Raw genomic sequence first — 23,617 nt, 5'->3', positions numbered from 1 at the left:
GAGAAGAATCAATTACAGAGTGGGAGAGAAAAAAAGATGTTGCAACGTACAGCTGAGAGAGGGAAAGTGGAGGCAGGGACGGAGGTGGAATAGGCCTGAAAAAAGGAGGACAGCATCGATCAGACTCGGTTCAACACTCATCGACTCACTACCACCATTGCATCCCACCTTCCTCCATTTTCACGCATTTGCAATGTGTTTGTGAGTAGAAAGTGCCAAAGTCTTGCCAAGGCCTTCAGAATCTTACGATACACACATATATATATATATATATATATATATATATATATATATATAATATATAACATATATATAACTCTACTTACAAAATATTCAAGTACTAAAAAGCCTGAAAGTGAAACTTTTGTTCCAAGATACAAAAGAAATTCATGTTCCAAAACCCATGGACCAAAGATTGTTTTGTTGATGACCTAAAAATACTAAATTGCCTTCGCATATGACTGGCTGTCACTCATATGTGTCACAATGTACACATAGCTTGCAAATATAGTGTTTTGCTCAGTTCATTGCTGTGCGCTTAATGGACTTGTTGTCAGCGCTTTCGACTTGACCCGTCAGTGAGGGGGTCTCGACGATTATGACAGCAACGGAATTATAGTAAGTGCTGGCAATGCTATAAAGAAAAGAGCATAAATGCCTTCACCGTTTACTGAAACATTATGTCATTATAGCTAGATATGATGCAATACTGATTTGTGGCTTGAAGTCTGAATGATGGCTAATGTGCCAGTTGTTGACTAGTGATCTGGTGTGCTAAATCAATTGGAACTGTCCTGTATCTAGATATCTAAGAGATTCACTGCATCTGATTACATTCCTCTGATGGCTGGCTTTTGCATTTTATTCAATTACTACTGTCTTTTCCACTCTATAAGGCGAAAAAAAATACTTCAGTTTTCTCAAAAAACAGAAGTGCATCTCATAATCCGATGTCCCTTACATATGGATCAATATTGGTTGATCATGGTATGAAACATGTTTAAAAGTCTTGGCTGGTTTATTATTCGTACACTTCTAAAGATTTAATTACGAAGGAAGTCATCGTCAGGGATGATGATTCATTTTCTTCTTTTTCTAAAAGGCTTGAAAGGGTTTGCAGAAGAGGGATGGGGGTCCCGAGGCTGGATTTGTCATAGTAATAATAGAACTATGTGTTTTTTCAATAGAGCTTAATCACTAAAATTGACTCAGGATTAGTGATTAACTAAGTATCGCTGTTAGCAATTTTACAAGCAATACATTGTGAATACATTAATATTGTACAATCCTTAACCGAGTGTCCTTTAAGGCATAATTTTAGTCATCTTTCATAAATGAGAGCTTTGAATGATTCTATGCAAATCGCTAAAATGTCATAGAAAAGTGGGAACTGAAGAAACCAATGCAATGACAAAAAATAATGAAACAGTTAACACAATCGTAAAATGCACTTACAACTTTAAACCATTACTTTTTTGGTTTTTACATTTCAGTAACGTGTTTTATAAAGTATCACATTCATTATGACTCTGAACGGCATGTACCATTACCGAACTATATTTCAGATTAAAGTGGGAACATCGATGGAAGTAATAAGAAAATGTGGCAAGAGTAATGAGGAAGAAAGGAAAAGTAGAATTTATCCATGTAATACATTTATTTTTGTTCTTACAACATTCTTCCAGCACTAAAACTGCAATGAATATAATTCATGATAAAATATGACACATCTTGGTAATGAAACAGTTAGTAAACATTAAGCTGTAGCTCTGAAAATATATATATTTTTTAACTCCTTAATAATTCACCGTTATTGCCTTTTTGTTCTTTGAAGAAAATATGATCAATGGTCCCAGTGATGGCACTAGTAGAAATTATCTTCAATAACTTTACTTTCACAAGAAAAATAGTTTAATGATAGTTAATGTTTAATGTTAACTTTTAAGATCAGTTTTTTACACTGTATATAATGTTTAACCTTTCTGGAAAACAAGCAATCATAATGGGATAATTCCATATCTAAATTGAAATTGCAGTGCAGTCGGGCCCTCGTGTCTTGATCTCATTTGTTACCCCAATGCTTTAAATCATCAGATCTACAGGTTGTATTAGTAGCATGTAAAAGCCTACAGACCAACATTACATCATCAATCATTAATAACTGGTTTTGTTATCAATGTCACATGCTGTAAAATGATACTACATCTCTGATATATGACATTATGGATTTCAGATTGCTATGTGGAGGAGGAGAAAGATTTCCTTAATGGCAAGCTATCAACACCTCCTCCACATTGCATAGCAGTAATTGGTTAGGTTTGAATTTATAGCATGTGAACATGCAAACAAAGTCTGCAAAATCCCACTAGTGAGTTGGCTGTTCATGAGGCTAAAACGGATGGAACTCATTTGTGACAGCCTTCTGTTTCTTAAAGCAGGTCCAGGTTGCCCTTGTGACAATGGCATTACAATCTCCATTAGTATATGTAAAGTGAACTATTGTTCTAAAACAAGTGGATAGGGAACCAAATTAGCACATCTCTTTTTTGGATGCTTTCCACGGCATTGTTTGAGCTTGCCAGGACTAAAACGTGCACACAAAGCACATTTAGACAATTGCTTAACGCAGCCTTTTCACAGGTGTTGGCTCTGGCTTGTTTGTTCAATGTTGGACCATTACCAGTCTGTCTGATAAAAGACCTTCATTTCAAAATGTCCTTAATGGAATTTCCTTACTGTGTCTCCCTTGAATAAGTGGCATATGCATGTTGTCGTTAAATTTATCTTCGGTACAGAAAATCTAACTCCAAATCTTTGGGTGTAGGGGAGAAACTCGTGGGAAGTTTGTGATTTTTAAAAGGCATAGGTAGGTCAAAAATGCTGTCGGAGGATACTTTTGTTCGGTCCAAAGCCTGGGTAAAATTAGGGTGGATATGTCAGGAAGGGGATTAGGCGTAAAATGCTCCGGACAAATCAAGCTAGTGACTCGCTGTGGGGACCTCATTGCGGGAAATAAGACAAAAGTTGTGATGTGTCCACTACATGTGTAGTGCTGACTCAACAGGGGAAAAAATACAATGCGTACAGCATCTTTGTTAGGCTGGCGTGCACTTCACAGTTTGCATTTGTTTTTGTTTTGTTTTATCGACTCAGGGCTCCTAGTTCAGTCATTTGTCATCATCGCAAGCAAATCCCTGCTCCCAATTGGGCCAGCCAACAGCATCTGAAGCAAGTTACTAGCTCACTTGCATGAGGCAAGACTAACCCCATAAAAAAATCCTGTGTTAGCAAGATTTGAAAAATGGTCCAGCATGGCACCAACATGTAAAAACTGCCAATAAACAGTTCTTCCTTAAAGCAGAAAACCATTTAATTATGTGATGGATATCGCTCAGAATTTTGCAGACCTCCATTGCGTCTTATCCCTAAATAATGCCGTAAACCATTTTTAAAGCTACAGCTTTACTTAGACTTCAGATGATATGTATTGCAGCCAGTGCCATGTGTTAATGTTGTTAATGTTAGCCCCAAGAAAAATAGTCAACATAAAATTCTTGCAATAATAATAAGTCTGTTTGTGTGTGCGTGTTGCCACTGGAAGGGTATCTGGCCTAGAGTCTATTTCATCTCCTGACTGTTAGGCATCATGTCAAGTTGATGTACAGCTAGATGCATTGTGGCGACCATAACAGTGAGAGCTACTGTGATGTGATGCAATTGAAAAAGACGTTGAGGTCATGGAGAAGCTTAGAATGGAAAAATATCTTATATACTTAGTGTACTACAGGTCATTTCCGGGGCAATGGCTGTGAGGATGACTTCATTCTGATTGGGTACAGCATGCCCGTGTATTTCCCTTTAATTTACACTGTGACCAAGCACCAACAACACTGTCGGTTAATCAATGCTGCTGGAATGTCTGCCACTGACAGCAATGATTCAGAAAAATGACTTGGGTTTGAGTGCAGGATAATTAAATTGCATTGTATAACCGCTGCTTCTCCAATAGGCATGTCCCATGGGAAACATGATTTAAAACTAGATGTATGGTTCATTGCCACTTGGTTGAAGTATTTCAAATACAGCAAATTGAGGGATTTTTTTCCACAGATTCCTCATTCTAAAATTTGCATGCACATCAGGCTAATTTAGCACTCTAAATTGTTCCTAGGTCTGAGTGCGAGCATGAGTGATTGGTTGTCTCAGTGTACCCTGCGATTTGCTGGCAACCAATTCAGGGTGTTCCTCCCTACTATGATTAGGTAGGGAAAATGAGAAATGTCCCAAGAACAATCGCTTTTATTTTTCCATTGTATGTGTGATTGCTTTGTTCAAAGTCGCTCTTCATGAAATACACCTGAAAATACTAAAATCCACATTCTAAAATTTGTGAACCAAAAAAGTGGCTCAAGTCATTTCTAAACTTGGCAACTTTTGGCAGATTTGCAGAATACAGTAGTTGCATGATAAGAAAACTACAAGGAGGATTTTCCTAATGGTTAAACCATCCAGGAAGTCAACACAAATGAACAGAGGGAAATATTCTTATTTTGGGCCTAATTAGTTTTGCAGAACACAGTTTATTCAGATTTATACAGAATGAACAAAAAGAAACATTATTTTTTAAAGTGCGTACTGCAAGTGGTAGACCTGCAAGACAGCGACCTTGAGCAAGTAAACAGTCGACCATTTTAGTAACCATGGTGAATTCTGGATAAAATTGACAGTAACCCAGCTGAGATGTTGCAACAAAAATCTCAATATCCAATTCGAAGAATGCATTTGTATCACAAGACGCCACCTGGAGAATGTCATTTTCAATGACTGACATATCCATCAGTGGTTCTTAAAGGGCATGCTTTAAACGTTTCTTTTACTCCGAAAGAAATATATTTCTTCCATCCCTCTAGCCTTTATTGATTGTTAAAATGCTTCTTTTTTTGTGTCGCTGTGTATTTAATGGAAGAGAAAAAAATTGAAATTCATATGATCTCTCTCTTTACTCTTTAGAAACGAACAACTTAGCCAAACAACACTAGTACAGATTTTCATAAAAGTATTCATAAAAGTAATTTAACTGATGAATATTGACACGCAATACATTGTGGTTGAGGTCCTAAAGCTTTTTAACTGAAAGCAAACTCAGTTTTCAGTTTTAACATTGCATGATACGCCTTGTTTAACTATTAAAAGCCCCGAAAATCTGCAAGAGAAAAAATATGCCTTTTTAATCTCTTTCCGATGAGAATAATAGAAACTCTGATCACGTTCTACACTTGAGAATCTGATCACAAAGAAGCGTGGTGCATCCAACTCTGTGGCTTTGTTAAATGTTATTATAAAGGGAACTTCTGTCTCATCACAGAAAATGAAGATGATAATCTTGCTCTTTGTTTGGATCACATGCTCGGATGACTACTCTAGCCTTTCAGCTTCAGTAGAAAAAAAAACAGAATTTCATCATTATTATTCTCACTTGATATGTAAACAACAATCAGAATGCAAGAAAAGTCAATGCATAGTTAATGCGCAGTTTTGAACAAAAGCAAGAAACCATTTTTTCCACGCTGTGTGCTGATTTGTCGATTACATTTTCTGAGCTGGTTATAAAAAAAACAGCAAAAAATGACTACATGGACAAGATTAATATTACCAGTGGACCTCTGGTAATCTGCCAATAAGCCTCTAAACCTTTGTGCTACTCACAGCGCAGTTACATGGGGTAAACAAAGTCTGTCCATTTTTCCTCTTAAAATTTGCATTACTGAGGAAGCCAAAATAATAAAGCAACACATTTATGATTATATTATTTATTGTCACAGGACGTCTGTCTTTGACAAATTAGGGTGACGGATTTTTTTACAGACTTTTTACAGATTTCATTTCAAGTCAGCAGAGGTCCCCAGGTAAAGGGAATCTAGTGCAAAATAGAAATATTTAAAGTAAAATACCCTCTTTTACAAGATGGTGAACACAGTGCCACAACATTGAATGCAGCGCCTTTTGAAACTCTTCAGCTTATTGATTCCACAACTTTGTCTAATACCTCTGAAGCAAATTTTGCTCTCTGGACAGGTGAAACACTTTGCGCTACCCTAGATGAAAAAAAGAACAAGTGAACATCTTCACCTACACTTCACCTCCCATTAGTGCCGAGACAGCTTGCAGTGGAGGACCAAGTCCTGACTTTGAAGTGTCAGACACGACGTTAAACGTCACAGAAGGAACTCTCTTGGGAGAACTCGTATGCCAATTGAAGGATGAATCAATGATGACCCACTCCGTGAAATACAGCTTAATTGATGAAATGGGGGCAGATACTGATGGGGCATGCGGGGATGTTCATGCTGCTAAAATTGGCGGACTTTGCACCAGATAGAATATTTGTGAAGGTGCTTTTTCTCTTCCCAAAATTGCAAGTAGAAGGAATGTTGGCAAACCCATACCATACCTATTTGGGGACCCACCCCTAAAATATGGTTGGAGAACCAATACTCAGAGAGCGTTACCCCGATGTATAGAGGGTATAAAATAACAACTTTTCCAGTGAGATTAGCGTCAATTGTAATTGGAAAGTGATTATATTTCTTCTTTTTTCTTCTTGGTCTGATGTCATCTGTGTAAAAGACATTCAAGTCACTTTCTCCACCGATTCAGGGTGTCCCCTGCCTAATGCCTGTAGTTGACTGGGATAGACTCCATCACCCTCTGTGGAAAATGAATGAATAGATGAATATAAAATTCAATTACATTTAATTTCACAATATTACCAACCCTGTGTTGCAATCACATTTAATATGATTTGGAAGTCTTGTCTTATTAAGCTCTGTTAATGTGTTTTAAACACACACTATTTCATTATACATGTGTACGGGTTTCATTAAAGTATTTACTTATTCAGTTAATGTATTGACGGGTAGGCCATAGGAGTCACCCGAACTTGGCTGAATGCTTTATTCAGTAAATTGTGTGAATAATGAATGATGTCCAACAGAATAAATTGAGTCAGGCAGACTTCTTTTACAATGATAAATGTGGTTACGTTGGAAGTAATAAACACTCGAAGAGCATGCACAGCAACTTTTTATTAGGATCTTTAGTCAATGTTTTAAACAGGGTGAATAGAGTAGACAAAAAGGGAGTCAGTTTCCCTGAGGTTAGTAGAGTCAATTTTAAAGCTGCTGCGGGTGTCTATCTGTACACAAAATGCCTTGTTTACTGATCTGTTTGGTTATATCATGCAATATTTTTTTCATCTGGCTGTTTCACATGTCATAATGCACCAGGAATTGTACAACAGGTCACATTTCCAGACAGCATGTTAAGAGCTGAAGTGCATTCATTAACTGTACGATTCAAGGAAAATGGCACAGGCTAACACTCACTCAAATGCACACATTGTATTTTCAGATGCAAGGATGAGTGACTTCCAGGAGTAGATCAATATAATTTTTCAGCACTGTAACATTGACGGATGAAAGAAGACTGTACGCCAGCCCTCCAGTATTTACCTTGAAGCTGTGTGCTGCATGACATGATTTCTCAACATTACAAAGCAATTGGATTGCAGGTAATCACTCTGGGGATGTTTGGCTTGACCTTACCAATTCCCCTCTCGCACATTTTACTCTTCCTTCACCTAGCTTTTAGTGGTGTGCATCATTTTTGCAGCAGGCAATATATAAAATAGCTATACATATTTTAATGTTTGATGTTTGGGGGGGTTAAGCAATGGTTGAGCTGCCTATTTGACTTTTGCTAATGTTGCCAACATTCACCATAGTGAACAGGGGGAAAAATGTCTGACTTTCCCATGAGGTTATGCTTAGTACAGTAATACATTTGTTATACATTTAAGCATTTATAGTATTTTTTGTTGTAACGTGAAATCATAACCATTTGATGCCTATCCCGGGGAGCATCGTCAGGGATGAGCACAATAATGATAACGCAATTACATTGGGTTATGGTATGTAAAAGTGAGGAAAATTATGAATTTATATGGGTGAGACTCTGAAGAAGGAACTGTTTGCAACTTAGAAATTTTCATCAATGTACGACTGGACGTGAATTGCAATCAATAAGGGACTTTATGTCTTCATTTTATTCTCGGCCCCTCTTAAGTAAACATTTTGATACATGAAACCGTAATTCAACTGAAACTGTAAAGTGCTTTCAAAGTAACTACATGAGTAGAATACAATTTAAAGACTTGGGGTGGGTAAAGTCTTATTGCTGAGATCAGCAAAGCAAATAACTAAGGCAACTAATCTCCAGAAAATTCGTGAGGCTGGAGCACTTTCTTCTTCTGGCATTCAGACAATAAGAAATGGTACCCTGACTGTTGATTGTTTTCAGAGAAATGTCCTCTTTCCACTTTTGACTCATAAAACAGTGAAATATTGTCTCATGGGGTTTTCTGTAAATATCTCCAATTGCTTTACTTGCATTTCTGATGTTTCTCATTGTCATTATTTAAATGAATCAATCATTGAAACTTCCCAGACTTGTAGAGTCTTCTACCACTTGGGAAAAACATGTTTTACATGTAATCTCTTGTTTAGTCTTCAACGACCTCCCTATACACCCTCTCCATTCTGTTCATTCACCCTTAAACATTGTCAGTAATCAGGCGCCGGAGTTGAGTTGAGTGATTGAATTCAATCAGAGGAATCGTTAGTGCACCACTGAGCCGTGAAGCCGGCAATCTAAGGCCACATCTATGTGACAGCTGAGTTCGGTTAGCAAGGCAAGACACACACAGGTTTGAGGGAGATTATGTGACATTTACTTGGAGGCAGATTGTTCAGCAAACTCAGGAACATGACACAAGCATGTCCTTATCTGAATGCAGGAGTCATGTTCTGTGTTACACAAGGATTTGGACAGGATGTTTCTTGCAGGATCCTGAATGAAAACGACACCTTTTAAACATTCATAAAGCAACTGATTAAATTGAGTCATAGTCTCTAGTGACATGCATATTTGTGTCTCATGTATAATGCACTGCGCTGTATCTCATGACACTTAGGAAAGATTTTTTCTCAGATTGGGACCATAATTCAACAGACCGTCTCTCCAGGGGCAAAAAGTGATAATGTGATATATCTGTTCTTTTGCTACCTTCACATTTGAAGACTTTGAGAAGTATTGGAAACAAGCTAGGAAAGTACCATCTCACACCTGCTCACATTTACTTGTAGGTTTTAATCACAGCTTCATCTGAGATTGACATTTGAAAAGAAGCATGAATTTTGCAGTGCTGCTATATTTCGAAAACTGCAACAGCATTCATTTTGCGCTGGCATTTTATGTACCATAAATTCCACACCTGACTATAAGACGTATGACCCCAATTTTGATGAATTTCGACATCTGCCTATAAGCCATAGGTTTTAATATGACACGTTTACATAGAAATTTGTTTCACGGGAACATTTAAGAGGTCAAAAAAATATCCTTCAATCAATCACCTGCTGAGCTGTGGCCATCTTCTATGTGCAGGTGCCTATAAGGGCAGCCAAATAGTGCTAAAAGTCCCACTTGGTTTTATAAAGCAGTCTGCAAACCACAAATGTACTTAACTTCAATAACAAGGTACTAAAATTCAACGAGAAATTCACTTTATGTTGACTTATTAGCTTGCAACAAACAAGCCCTGATAACTCAAACTAACAGATGTTAGTTTTAGCCTTAGTTTAACAGCTTAATTGTAGAACTCTGTCCATTCCACCCGACTAGTCTCAAGCTACTCTCCTGTGTGGCAAGAGGCATCAGACAGAATTTGTCAGCAATAATGTCAGCATTATATTAAAAATCCCCTGATTGCTTGTTGAAAACAGCTACCTGTGTAATATCTAGAGTGTACGGGGCGCTACCAACGTGGCTGGCTATTTTTTATTGTGTTTCAGTTCTACTATATAATGTGTGTCTGTAACCTCCTGCTGTTTAAGCACCCCTGCGTCTGCAATCTTGGAGGTCTCCACGGCACTTTGATCAGTGAAGTGAAAATACTGGCTGTGTCATGAGCCTCAGATGAATGGCTTAGCTTTGCTATGGGCAAGCCATTTGTTAGAAGTCTGTTCATATGAGCATACCAGCTTGCACCGAAGCTGGAGGTGGGTCTGATTGGGTTCCAGACTTTGCATCTAGTAGTAAGGGCTTGTTAATAGCATCTCAATGGTACTCAACACCCAGTGGCTTGGAGCCAAATCCGAGACTGCTGCCTTTCATGTTGTTTGTGTTATTGTTATTTTTTCGTGATGGTTATTTCATTAATTCATCTTCCATACCGCGCATCCTCATATGGGTTGCGGGTATTGCTGGAACCTGAGAACAAAAGAGGATGTTCTAACCACAATTCTAACCGTACAATAGGTGCAATATAATGTATCGTTTCCTGTATTGATCCAATGGGATGGGATTTTTTTCTTATATATATGTATATATTCCAAATGGTGATCTAGTTAATGCTTCTTTTCTTTCATGTGAAAAGACCAGTGTACCAATATGTCTGAGACACAAATCAGGCAGTGCTGGAAGGATATAAATGGAATCTTTCTCTCTGGTGTAATCTGTGTTTAGTTTCTGGCTTTTGTTATCAGATCAGGCCAAGCCTATTTTAGGATCTCTAGCCCCCATGTTTTGCCACACGCTGTTAGAACACATATGGCTCCACAGAAACACTGCAGTGGGTGGGATTATTCATTTTTGGCCGCACTCTTCGCTCTCCAGTCCTATGCTGTATACTACTTCTATGATGGAAATGATACCTGGTATTGGTCTGAGAGAGGAGAATTGAATTAATCAGAAGGGTGTCTGTGGTATGAGTGAAATGAATGTTTGTCCACAAAAGATTCCATTCAGTAGTCTACTACTATCAATGAAAACATGGATTGGAGGGGAAGGACATGTCATGACAACAACTGTTATACATTTTGAAAGAGATAAACACAACCAACCATCCATCCATCCAGTTTCGATAACGCTTATCCTCACTGGAGGAGTAAGGGAGCTGGTGCCAGCCATTTATACTCATAATTGCACTTAATTACAGTTTAAAGTCTGCAATTAACCCCAGAAACATTTTTGGGGGGCAATTTGAGAGGATGGACTTACTGGATGTAAGCAAGAACATGCAAACCCGACAAGGCATTTCCAATCACTGATGCATGAAACATGAACATGAAAAATAAATGGAATTATTTTACACAGTTTGAGCATAGTATGAGATTAATGACTATGTTGCAAAGCCACTGCAGCATGATCACTACAGCATTCACTTGATGTTTGGTAAAATGTGTGTTGACGAATTAGGTATGTAGTTTCTATGTTTATGTGATGAACCATCAGTATTTGCGTATATAATTCCAACTCTAAAAGATCCAGACACATTGAATTCCTACTTTAATGAGGAGGAAACTACATTGTTGAATTGAGGCAATGTCACAGAATATAATCTGATTATGTGTGGTCCTTTGTCCAAACAGGCGCTAAATGAGTGCTAAGGAAAAATCCCTCATACTTGAGCGAATGCACCATCTCTAGGTGCCAATCTCAGCATCTGAATAAATCAGACAAGAAATACATTCTTTCTAAGAGAAAGAAAAAAAGAAAGAATAAGGTAGAAAACAGGCACCCTGAAGAATACAGCATTGGTAATGGTAAAGATAAAAGGTGGAAATGAAGAAGCGAAAGCAGACAGGGGTATCAGGGAATGAACAAATTACAAGTAATATGAACTGCTGCAAATGTACACAATTGAGAGCAGGATTCTGTGGAAAAACAAAACACACAATTTGAACTGTAATGTAAATATCTTTTGTCAAAATTTCTCCCATCAAAATAGTATACAAATAGCGTTGAGCAACTGGTAACTGCATGGCGTTTGGTGTTGTTATGAAACCAAACCGGATAGCATCATTTCTGCCAACTCTAGCTAGTATTTCTGTCTTCTTTCAGTGGCGTTCTCTCCTATCTTGTCTTTGTTTTTCATTCGAGCAGGCTCACATAAAGTATTTGACAACTTCCTCCAGTTAGCTATAGGATCCTTTTCTTCACCTTCTTACCACATCTCCAAGAAAAACAGGTGAACATACTGCCGGAAACATTGAACCTACAGGGAATAGAAAAAGTGAAGGTGGAGAACTTGAAAGACTTGAGGTCAGCATTCCAGAGTAAATGGAAACTGTGGTAAGGAGGAGAAGAAAAGAATTCAAACTCAAATGTGAGGAAAGGAGGTGTTGAGTCTTTTATATGACAGAAGAACTGCCGCTTGAATAACGACATCAATAATAACATACATCATGTAAGGCTTTTTTATGACCTCAATAAAAGACAATCAATAGGAAATAAAATAAAAAATCTCATCGATAAGTTGTATCAATGATGTAGAGTGTGGGTAATATTCAATTTTCAAACTAGCAGCATGTTTAAGTTCCTTAAAGCCTATTTCATCAAAAAATAGTCTAATACAAAGGAAAATGATCCTGCTGCTACTGCTTTCACACAAACCAGTTGTATTCTGGGCTTTTCCTTTACATATGTTCTATTGGTATTTGTCAGTTTTGGAAAAAGCAATTGGCCGGAGCAATTTAAGTACGTTCGGATGAATTTTTAATGTTGATAAATAATTTGCAAACTTTGCCGCACCATACTGACTGCTAATTTAGATGCTTTATAACATCTTCATACTGCGTATTTGAAATAATGAATACAGTGTCTGGTTGCCATAACAACCACAGGGTGGTAAAGGTCTTTTGTATTTTTTGATACAACAACTTGGTTCTTTTGATACTTTAAGTATCAGTTGCTGTCCTGTCACTTGCGATGGATTGTCTGTGTACTTTTGCCAAACCCGGCAGCGAAGATGTGAAAATTTTTTTGTTTGTACGAGGCTTTAAGCATATTTATTTTAATGGTGAAATTGCTGTGTCAATATAAACTAAGCCAGACCCGGCGCTCGATATCCATTGTGAGAAGTAAAGACAAGTACAATTGTTTTGCTGATGTTTTAAATTCACTTCAAATTACAGAATATACCGAAAAATTAAACAAACTTTCATTAGATTGCAACTGGATTGATTGTTTGAACAAATGTATTTACAAAACAGCACTAGACACTAGGTTTTAATTGCCATTAGAGACAACTGTATTTGTAGACAGACAATCAATCGTACCCATTCACACCTTTACTGAGTACTAATTGATTATTCAACAACCATTTTGCTATTCTACTGAGGGTTGAGGGCCTTTTATGTTAAAAAATCTTCCTCTTTGAGCCCTTTACATTCTTTTTTGTCGTCCTGGCCGTATGCTGACTCTTCGATTTAATCTACAAACAGCTGCTTTAGCTTTAGTCATATGAAAACTGTTCTCAGTGATTCATTTTATTGGCATCATCGAACCTTACCAGCTCGGTGTCTTAATCGAAAAGACCTTGTTATTGGTAGATAACAGTAGACATTTATTTGTCCATACTCCTAAATGAGTGGGTTCAATGTTTTTTTTAATCTCCCCAATTGAACCAGCAGCTAACAATCTAGGTTAAAGATCCCTGGCTCAGTAGATCGATCTGTCCCTCAGCCACAAGCCGCCTGCCTTTAATACTTAATGAGAAAAGCTGCTTGATGAATGTAAGCCACCCTGCTCCCTCTGCGATTTATTAACACTGCTTTACATTCTTCTATAGGGGTCTGAAATACATTCACCTTTTTAGTGTGTTAGCCAAGGGATTAGTATGTAAATTTGTCTGATGATAAAGACTTCTTTCTAGTGTTGACTTTTTTCTTTGTTTGCTTTTGCCGGCGTCCCAGTTCACAGTCCCGTTTCATTATGATTATTTTAACGAACAATGTGGTTCTTTCTTCCCTTCTAAATATGTAGTTAATATCATGAGGATAATGAGGGTGAAATGGCAACAACGTGTGTCCTGAATCACAACACATGTATCCACGCTTTTAGTAATCTCAGCCATGCTAACAAGGACATAAACTGCCTCGTGTTTTTAGTAAGACAGGAGAGAAATAGGGAGAGGTAAAAAAAAATTGAGAGAAACTAGGAAAAAATAGCCTGCAGCCAATATTTTGCAGCGTTGGCCTGGCATTTCGATAGTCTGGGCTCAGAGCAGATGGTTCAAAGACTTGATGCGGATCTCATATTAGTGAGCAGCATTTGGCACATCCAACTTTGGCTCATTGCAAACTATATGGTATTTTAACAGCATATACGCCTACTTGATGGGAATGCAAACCCATCACAGCACTGGCACATTTCTTCCCCTCTAAAATCAAAGTGTTGCTCTCTGAATTAAAATTTCATTTCGGCTATGTATACATTTGGTAGTCCGATTGGTAGTCCTTGTCAGTCAATTTCAGTATATTTGATAACCTGTGGTTTATATTTTCTTCTGATATGTTTTTTTCGAAGCAATCTGACTGCATTTCACGTAACTTTCAAAGTAGATGAGTATGCGACTAACTTGACTGTGAATTGAATGGATTGGTCTCACCTGACCTGGGGATTTCCAAGGACCTGTAAACATTAGCTATTAAGTTTTTACATATTCAGATTTGTGTGTCACTGCTTTCAGAGCACTTTAACTATGTGGGTCTTAGTGGAATAATTCCATGACGCACATAGCATGATAATCCAAAGATTTATGGAGTCAAAATGGAGCAAAAAAAAAAAAGTATTAAAATAAGTCGGAACTGTGTTACAGCAAAAGCAGAGATTTACGGGATGTTCCAAGAAAATGAAATACATTTTAAATAACTCGGCAGGACTAATACTATTTTCTCTAAACCACTTCATCCCTTTGTTTTTTTTTCTCTTAACTTCTTAACTATAGCCCCCCCAAAAAACAACAGGTTGTCAGTGATTAGAGAGAAAAAAAATACTTGTATATAATTCGCACTTGAATAAAAAAATGCGACTTATACTACGGGAAATAAAATAGTATAATTTTGTACATGTCACCCAGTTACAATGTTGACATTTTAAAAAAATGTCCCAATTAACAAATAATTTAATTAAAAATAGAGTCCTTATCCAAGTATGAATGAGATCTGATAAATGTTATAATCAGTATTATACATTCCACGAAATGGTAGCGCTAGAAGCTCATCAAACTCATGCTACATTATTTTTTATGTTATGGTATTGCACTTTTAATGCGTTGTTACAATAAAAAGGGCGATAGTAGCAATAACGGTGATGTCATGGCTGAGCAGCTAAGACTGGGGCTTTGACCAAAGGACAGATGTGAAACCGCAACACGCTGCTTCCCCTCATTTTACCTACACGCAGATATCCTGACACAATGCAGAAAACAACCTGAATTGCTCCTCGGGCACTGCAAAGCCACCTCCTTCTCTAGTGCATCTCTAATATATGCTTGCTGAATAGATGATTCCTGCATGCCAAAGAAGGGAAAAAACATTCCATTTAACAATGGTCCCTTTGGGCATGGAATGTTTTCATATTTTCAAGAGGGTGTGTGGCCTTCTTTTTTCATATCTATGTATGTTTACGGATTTGTGGAACTGCCAATCTAGCGGCATGCCTGCCAACAATTTTGCTACGGAAGAGAGCTACAAGCAGGTTAAGTGATTCCCCTTATCTGGCTTCTACTGTACGCATTGGGTCGTGAAAGTCACTTTGTGTTGAACTAATTGGCAGAATGATCTGCTGCATGGTGATTAGGCATTTATTTTGCCACCTGGGGCAGTTCCCGAATTAATGCCAAAAGGTTGCAGTGCTGGAAGATGTTGGATTTTGTTCTATATTCAAGAAACCTTTTTAATTCGGGTTGTAATTTGCATAGCAATAAAAAAAAATTCACTGTCTTAAAATATTTTTCTCAAGTTAATGAGAAGGCAGTGCAGTGGGGATTGGCTAGCATGTCCGACTGACAGGTCTGAGATCGAGGGCTCAATCTCTGGTGTGTCCCGAGCTTTAGGTGTGGAGTTTGTATAGTCTACTTTTGTGGGTTTTGTCCGGGTGCTCTGCTTTTCTCCCACATCCCAAAAATATGCATGCTGGGCTTGTTGAAAACTAAATTGTCCGTAAGTATGATTGTGAGCATGAATGGATTCAATGAATCCATGAATTCCATAGTCTGTGATGACATTGTCTGCCAAAAATGGCTGCCGCAATAGCACAATGCAGCAGTAAAGACCAAACCGAAATGATCAGATTTTTTATGGTCACAATATAAATATTCACAGGAGGCTCTTAGCACAATATGGATGCAGTGTGCTCATGAAAGGAAAGGTGTCTGAATGGATGGAAAATTTTTAAAGTGCCTGCCAACATGAGTTCAAAAACTCATTTTGTTGGACTGTAAATTGGCATAAGTTAGCATGTCTTTTACAGATGTAGTCACGGATCTGCCTATCCAATCCTTATAGGCCAAATTGGTCACTCCATTGTTCTGAAAAATAAAGGAGCATGTAATGTAGAAGCTGTAAACATGTTTTTCCACCCCTTTGTAATAATTCTTAGTGCTACAATAGGTACCCCACCACAGTCACTGCTCGGGCCTTAATTAATACACTTAATGCAGTAATCCTCCACATTTTCAACATCTGAAAAGGAACATAAAATGGGCAATTTTCAGTCTTGGTGAAGCTGGAGTTCTCAGGGAGTAGCTGTAGTAAGGCCTGAATTTAAATGTTCGGGTTTCTTTTTTTTTATATGTCATAAATAATATCAAACTAATGAATTTGCGAACTAACCTATGCAGCAGATGAGCATCCAGCTTTAAAGAAGTGCATTTCAGAGCAGTGATCAAAGCAATGTAATTAATGTAATTTATGATAATCCCGAATGTTTCATCAATTAAAAATAGTGTGATAGCTCATTGATTCTTTACTAGTGAATGTCCAAACAAGCATAGGTCATAGATTCATTGCCGGTTGTTGTGAATAGGTTGTAAAAACTCGCAGAGTGTCCTTGGTTTATGACGCCACCGACATGAGACTTTCTATTTTTCATGTCATTGCTTTATATTCATAGTTTTTCACACCCATATTGTACATACTGAAATTATGACTTTACTATTGCATTATTTAGGGTTAGTGATAGATGAAAGGCTCATGTAAAAACTTTTATAGGAGAGTAAAATTCCATCATAAACCGAGGACCCTTAAGGTTCCTGGAATTTGCTGGCATCATCTTTTATAAATATGATTGTTTCAAAGACTGTTTTGAAGGAAATAACAAAACATTTTTTACATTGTTGTTGACAAATTGTTTTTAAATAAGATCACTAATTAAAAATTAGCCTGGCAGGAGTTCAGAACGACGGAATAACAAATACCTTTTCACAACAGTTAGTTTCAGATCCCCTGATTTTTCTTGATTCAACTATTTTCAAATAGCGATGACTAATGTTCCAAATAAGATAGAACCTTATTTTTTCCTGATGGAATATTCTGTTGGCCTTTAAAATCAGTTGGAATACACATTATCATTTGGCAATCTGTAAAATGGTCAAAATACATCAAAACCCTAGTAATCGGCTGGCACTTTTTGGTTGGTTTTTTTTTGGATAAAACTACTCGGAAGCATTCAAATCACTCCTAGGAAATGCAGGTGAGCGTCATAAACAAAGGAGAAAGAAAAAATTGTTACAATGTGACATGAAATAGATCACATCCTCTCAATCCTTGACTCACTGCGTCTCCTTATTCCACATATTAAAATGTGTTTTGTTCAGGCTCCATGCCTCCTATGCACAGTGTCTGGGGACCCTTCTCCACCGTAGATTATTAAAATCAATGAGCTTGTTAACTTGAGAGTCATGCATAGAGCGCGATTGGTGTGGCTGAAGAGCCTTTCGGGATCTTTTGTTGATTTAGGGCTCGATAAATACATTTTTGTGACTCATGACACTCCGGTAATATAATGATAGCATAAGACAAAGATAAATTTGGTCAATGCAGCAGTTGATAAAAAAAACAAAAAACAATTGACAGCTTTAAGGCTTAAGAATAATCCATGTATAATTAGAAAAATACTTTACAAAGTCTTTCCTTCAGCTGAAAACAACATATATCTCTTAGAGCTGGCCATGGTAATCCACAAAGGTTGAAGCAAAGGAAAATTGGACCTTTCTGCGGTTGTGGAGAAATCATTAAATGATAATGACAACCTAGAGTAGGCTGACTGAACACAACTCACGGTGTAGTTATTTGTGTGATCATAGTTTTGAACTCTAGCCATGCATTATATGTCACAGATGAAAATCTCTTGGTACCCGAGTCCAGGTATTCCATGATTAACTCTTGGCTTGTGCATTTCGTACATGTTCTTCTCATGCATTCTTTGGTTTTATCTGCATACTTTAGTTTCCCCCTACCATCTGAAAACAAGCATATTATGTTTATTGAAGACTATGAATTGTCCATTGGAGTTCACCTAGGTCCACGTAATGGTTGTTTGTCTAACCAAAATAGATCCTCCCTCTGACAATGACAGATGTGATAAGATCCAGCTCCCCCATGACCCAAATGAAAAAGCACAACATTGAAAATATATGGATAAATTTACCAGTGACTGACTCAACAAGAAAATAACTGAATAGAGAAGGTACTAGATGGGAAACAGAAGACAAAACTGTGTACTTTTTGTTATCCGAGTTCCGCTTCATTGTGAATTGAATTTATAATTGTTGGCTAACATAGACACTGTGTGACTAGTATACTAAGTATAGGCCAAATGTTATCTATTTGTTTAATAGACGGACCACTGTGTTTAATCATTGCGTTTCAACAGTGTTAACAGAAATAAAAGAAACAGGTAGTTACTTTTCAATTAATAATTCAATACAAACATGCAAACCAGAGAAAAGTGTTCAAAATTAAGACAAAAGAAGACGGTAGTGGGACAAAAAAAGTGGAAAAACTACATTAGTTATGATGAAACAATATATAAAAAGAACAAAGAAAAGAACAGGCAGCAAAGTATAAGAACACACCAAAAGCAGACATATTATATACAAAGCAAAAAGAAAGGAATTCATGCCTTCTTTGTGGGTGCTTAGTTGTTTTAACCCGGTGTCTGAGGGACGGTGAGTCTATTCAAAAATTCTTCACAACATAGGGAACAAAGTGACATTGTGATTGTGGACGATAACAGAGTTTCTCCTCAAAAAACAACATCCAGATGACGACGCCTACATATTTCATCAGTTTTTTTTTGTCTTTAATGTTTTGTTGTTTCTTACTTTTTTTTTTTTCAGGCTCAGTTCAATTATTCAGCCAGCCTCATTAATAGATACACTGCAGAATGTAATCTCTGTGCCAGACATTTGATCTGTTCTGGCTCGAGGCATCAGGGGGCTTTTTTCTGTATTTTCCATTTTTCTTTCATGATGTCCAGAGCTTGAGATCAACAGCTGCCGACCTCATTATGTTATCACAGAGATGTTTGGAGGCGAGGTTGTGTTCCCAGGTTTTTACTTTATTGCGTACCTTAGTTTCCTGCCGGCAGAAGACAGTTGCAATCAAAAGATAGAGATGTAGTGTGCTGGGCACCATACACTGACTAGTGATTATTATATAGGATCTTAGATAAGCTTAGATGGGGGAAAAAAAACCTGACAATTTAAAGTTGTGTTTAATGACATAAAAGAGTTCAGCTGATATATTTTTAAAAAATCTATAAAGCCTTAAAAGTGGGACGGAAAATGAATGAATGAAATCGATAAAGCACTACAATATACGAGGCGTGTCAAAGAGAAATGGGAATTGGACACGAATCCAGTCATAACTAACAATTATATGGAGAAACATGAAACTAGAAACGAGCAAAATCTGGGGCCTCGTCAGAACGTGAGATGGTCTCATTTCGCTTCCGTTGCATTTCAACAACAAACGATACTTTATAAATAAAAACAAACACACAAAAAAACTGAGTGGCATAACACTCAATTGTTAAAATGAGTCATTCGACTTCAAGAAGATAAGTATAATACTGATTTTACTTCATATTGTTTTATTAAAGTACCAACACCTCATGGGAAGACTGTGTGATATCTAAGTAAATCAACACCTGCTGTCAAGATACGAGTAAAGAATTCCATATCATAGTTAAAGTTATTCAAGCATTAGAACAATGCACTTTCTTGTTAAAAAGCAGTCACTGAAGGGCCAAGTTTCAGAAGACGATCAAAAAATGCTAATACAAGTAAAAGTCACAAAAGCAGTGTGGGAGGGATGGCGTGATGCAAATCATCTGTGCAGGGAGTGAGCGTAGCTGTTTAATGAAGCTGAAAAGCCCCACAAAATGTAAATGCCAGCTAGATAAGTGTGATTCTTCTAAAGTCAGGCGAAGGATTTTTCGCACACTTGATAAGCCACATGGGCATTTACAGTATTCAAGAGAACAATTTAAATACAGATCTTATTTAGCACTAGAAAGCTCAGCATGATTAGTAATTCTGGTTGTGATGTCACAACCAGAATTGGTGATGGAATAATTATGAAATGGTAAACGTTATAGAAAGTTCGGTGGCATTTTTTATATTTTTTTATATATGTGAAAGAGGTTAGTACTTTTTTTAAAAACATGTTTACCCTTTCTGGCTTCTTCACTTAATTGCATGACTTGAGCCTGTGTGTTTGATTTGCATTTATCATGTTCAATACCCCTGCTAGTCAATAGTGATGTTCATATGAAGCATCAACACTTCAAGCTAACTGTGTCAGTACATATGCTGACATTTTCTAATGATTAATTTACTCTATGCCATCTAAAGGTCAATATTTAGCATTTCGTATTTTGCACCACAGCACCATCGTGTAGAATATTACACACCCAAGAGAATCACAACCAACATGAAAACCAGTTTATATCTAGATCTGCTATTTTACTGTCGGTTTTTCCCATTTCCATCATCTTCTGTCTGGTATTCCCAAACCCCATTTAGTTTAACAGCTTCAATTGATTGTTAGTGGATATTTGCATTTTGATTATATCAGTGTGGCTCTGTGTGAGTTCAATCTCATTCAATTTGGCCCCAAAATAATGACATCTGTCTTTTCTTGGAAGTACGGACACTTTTGTATTAAATTAATATCTTAACATAAAACACAATGCCACGCCAACTTTAGCACTTAAAACACCCCAAGTCGAAACTGTCCATGATAAATAAAATACAAAAACAAAAAATACAAATAAACGATAGAAAAATACTTCTACAGTTCTACTACAAAGACCGCATAACATAAAACGAGAAAACAAATGGACCAATAACACAAGTCCAACCCAATTTGTGTTGCTGCCTAAATTTGCCAATTACATTTAGTAGCTCTCAGCCTTTTACTTTGCCATCCGTTCCACCCATCCAATAATTAGGATGTCACTATGTATTTTTTCCCATCTTGTTAAACTGCCTTGCTGGACAGTAGATTTACTGTTGTTGTCATGCATCTCCAGTTTGCCTCCATCCAAACACATTCTGGCTGAATAAATGCATATCTGCAATTACAAATGACAAATAAAACTAACTTTTAGCAGCCAAACAAAATATACATACAGGTATTTCATAAGGCTGTTGTCAATTAGAAATCGGGTAACAAAGATCAGCTTTTTAAATGTATCGGTTTACATTTTCAAGTATTAATTCAATGGCAGAGAAATATTACCTTAGCAGTTAGTGAGTTAAGATAAGTCACAAAATGATCCATAAGTATAATGAACAATATATCCATACTATATAACATATTTTATAATACTTTTATGTTTACTGACATATAAAATACATTGTTAAAACTATTTGTTTGCAACCTTAGTTTGGTGCTGAATCAGTATTGGCAGACTCTCACAATCAGTTAACTCAGAGTCACATGCAAAAAATATGATAGGACATCCGTAGTATTTCAGCAGCGGCTGAACCGTTACCAGCAGGTCCACACTCTTACACATGCACACACACACATACACACCACCACGCATACGCACACCACAGGTTTTGCAGTTGAACCGAGTGTGCTGAGAAACTGCTGCATGAGCCAATTAGTGAGACTATACCCAAACCGTCTCATTTTTCTCTCTTCACCTTTACCCAATTTACTGGTCTCTATAGGCTTACTTTGTGCTAACTGCTGCCAAGGCAACTGAAAGAAAAATATTGCCCCCCAAAAAATGTGATGGCACAAGTTTAGAGAAGATAGGATGAAGCAATCATTGAGGGGGGTACAAAAGTGCATGAATTGGAGCTAAGAGGGCGAGAGAGGACAGATGATGAGTGATGGCTACAGCTGGCACTGACACTTTACAGATGCTCTACTGAGAATGGGAGGCCAACACTGGGGCGCACCATTCAAGTAATGAGACATTTGGCTTTGCTCGAGAGCCTTTACCGCAAAACACTTGCAATCACTGTTGCTGAAATGAGAATGTCCTTACATCAGAGATGCAATGGTTGTTATAAAGAAGTGGAGCGAAATCAGAATCATCTTTACCGTCAAGTATTTTAGAAACACACATAGAATATGTCACTGGTATGCTAAGCCACTCAGATATTAAAACAAACAAGCCATTAGTTGAAAAGTACATTGAGGATGTGAGACAGAAGTATAGAGAAGCAATTATCCATGGAAGTGTCGAAGCGGCTGTGCAATAATAGCTGTGCCAGTGATGGACACAGTTGTCCGACAGTGTAAAATCACTTGGCAAGCTAATAATGCATTGGATTTATGATGTGCTTTTGTGAACAATCAAAGATGTTTTACATTCCGTGATTCATTTGTGCCACGCTAGGTGCCGAGAGCTACAGTTAAAGCCAGAGGCTAGACAGCTAACATGGCAACAATAATCTTTTGAACTGGTGATGTTCAGATGCCATATTTAGTAACAGTCGTGTATGAGTAGTGATTGATGCTATATGAAATGACAGGTGTACTGAAAACTGATTCAACATCTGTCATGTTCTGCTCATACTTGTCCGTAGTTTAATTTCCTTGGTCTTCTTTGGACCGAAATACATTTTCTGTAAGCTTTTTTAGTCCCCTGAAAAAATGTTGCAAGCGACCCAGGGTTTTTGTCTATTTATATTCCGCCGGTTTGCATTCACAACAGCCTAAACGTTGCGCACCACCGACTTGGTCCAGACCAAAAAGGGCAGGTGAGAAGACGCCTTAGGATACAAAAACCAAATTTACTCTTCATATACAACTTCATCATAGATGTTCCAAACAAGCTTTTTCATGCGAAAAAAAACAAATTTCCGTGTTAGAGCATATCATGCCAAGCGAGATTTTGACGCATAGCCAAAGATAAGTGCTAAAAACCACGAGACATTTTTTGGTTTCACACAGTTTTCAGGTCATGCTTAATGTAATTGCCTCTGTCATCAGGCCCCTCAAGGCATAACAAAGTAGCAAGGCTGCTGCCTAAAAATGTGAACTGTGCCTAAATGATTTAGAAAATTTAAGTTTTAACAAGTACTTCATGCTACTACTGTGTGCATGGTGATTTAGATTTGGGCCTCCCCTATTTGCAGCATTCGACTTCAACTAACCTGGCACTTGACGCTTGTCAGGTGAACAGAGTAAACCTTCCTGGCACATTGTCATTCTCTAAATGGCTTGTTGTTATAGCTCTCCCAAAA

General features: G+C 37.4%; 1 long non-coding RNA gene across 3 annotated transcripts in view; it reads left to right on the top strand.

Moving 5' to 3' along the window:
- LOC144207000 (uncharacterized) overlaps window positions 1-23,617 on the top strand; it is an 85,925-nt gene that overhangs the window by 44,422 nt on the left and 17,886 nt on the right. For all 3 annotated transcript variants that reach the window (XR_013328539.1, XR_013328540.1, XR_013328538.1), the window contains one exon: window positions 7,411-7,570. This is a non-coding gene — a long non-coding RNA (uncharacterized LOC144207000). The remainder of the gene's footprint in view (window positions 1-7,410; window positions 7,571-23,617) is intronic.

The sequence above is a fragment of the Stigmatopora nigra genome, chromosome 14 (genome assembly GCF_051989575.1).
Source record: "Stigmatopora nigra isolate UIUO_SnigA chromosome 14, RoL_Snig_1.1, whole genome shotgun sequence".
NCBI lineage: Eukaryota > Metazoa > Chordata > Actinopteri > Syngnathiformes > Syngnathidae > Stigmatopora > Stigmatopora nigra.
The sequence above is the reverse complement of the archived record's forward strand: the minus strand, read 5'-3'. Positions and strand labels throughout refer to the sequence as shown.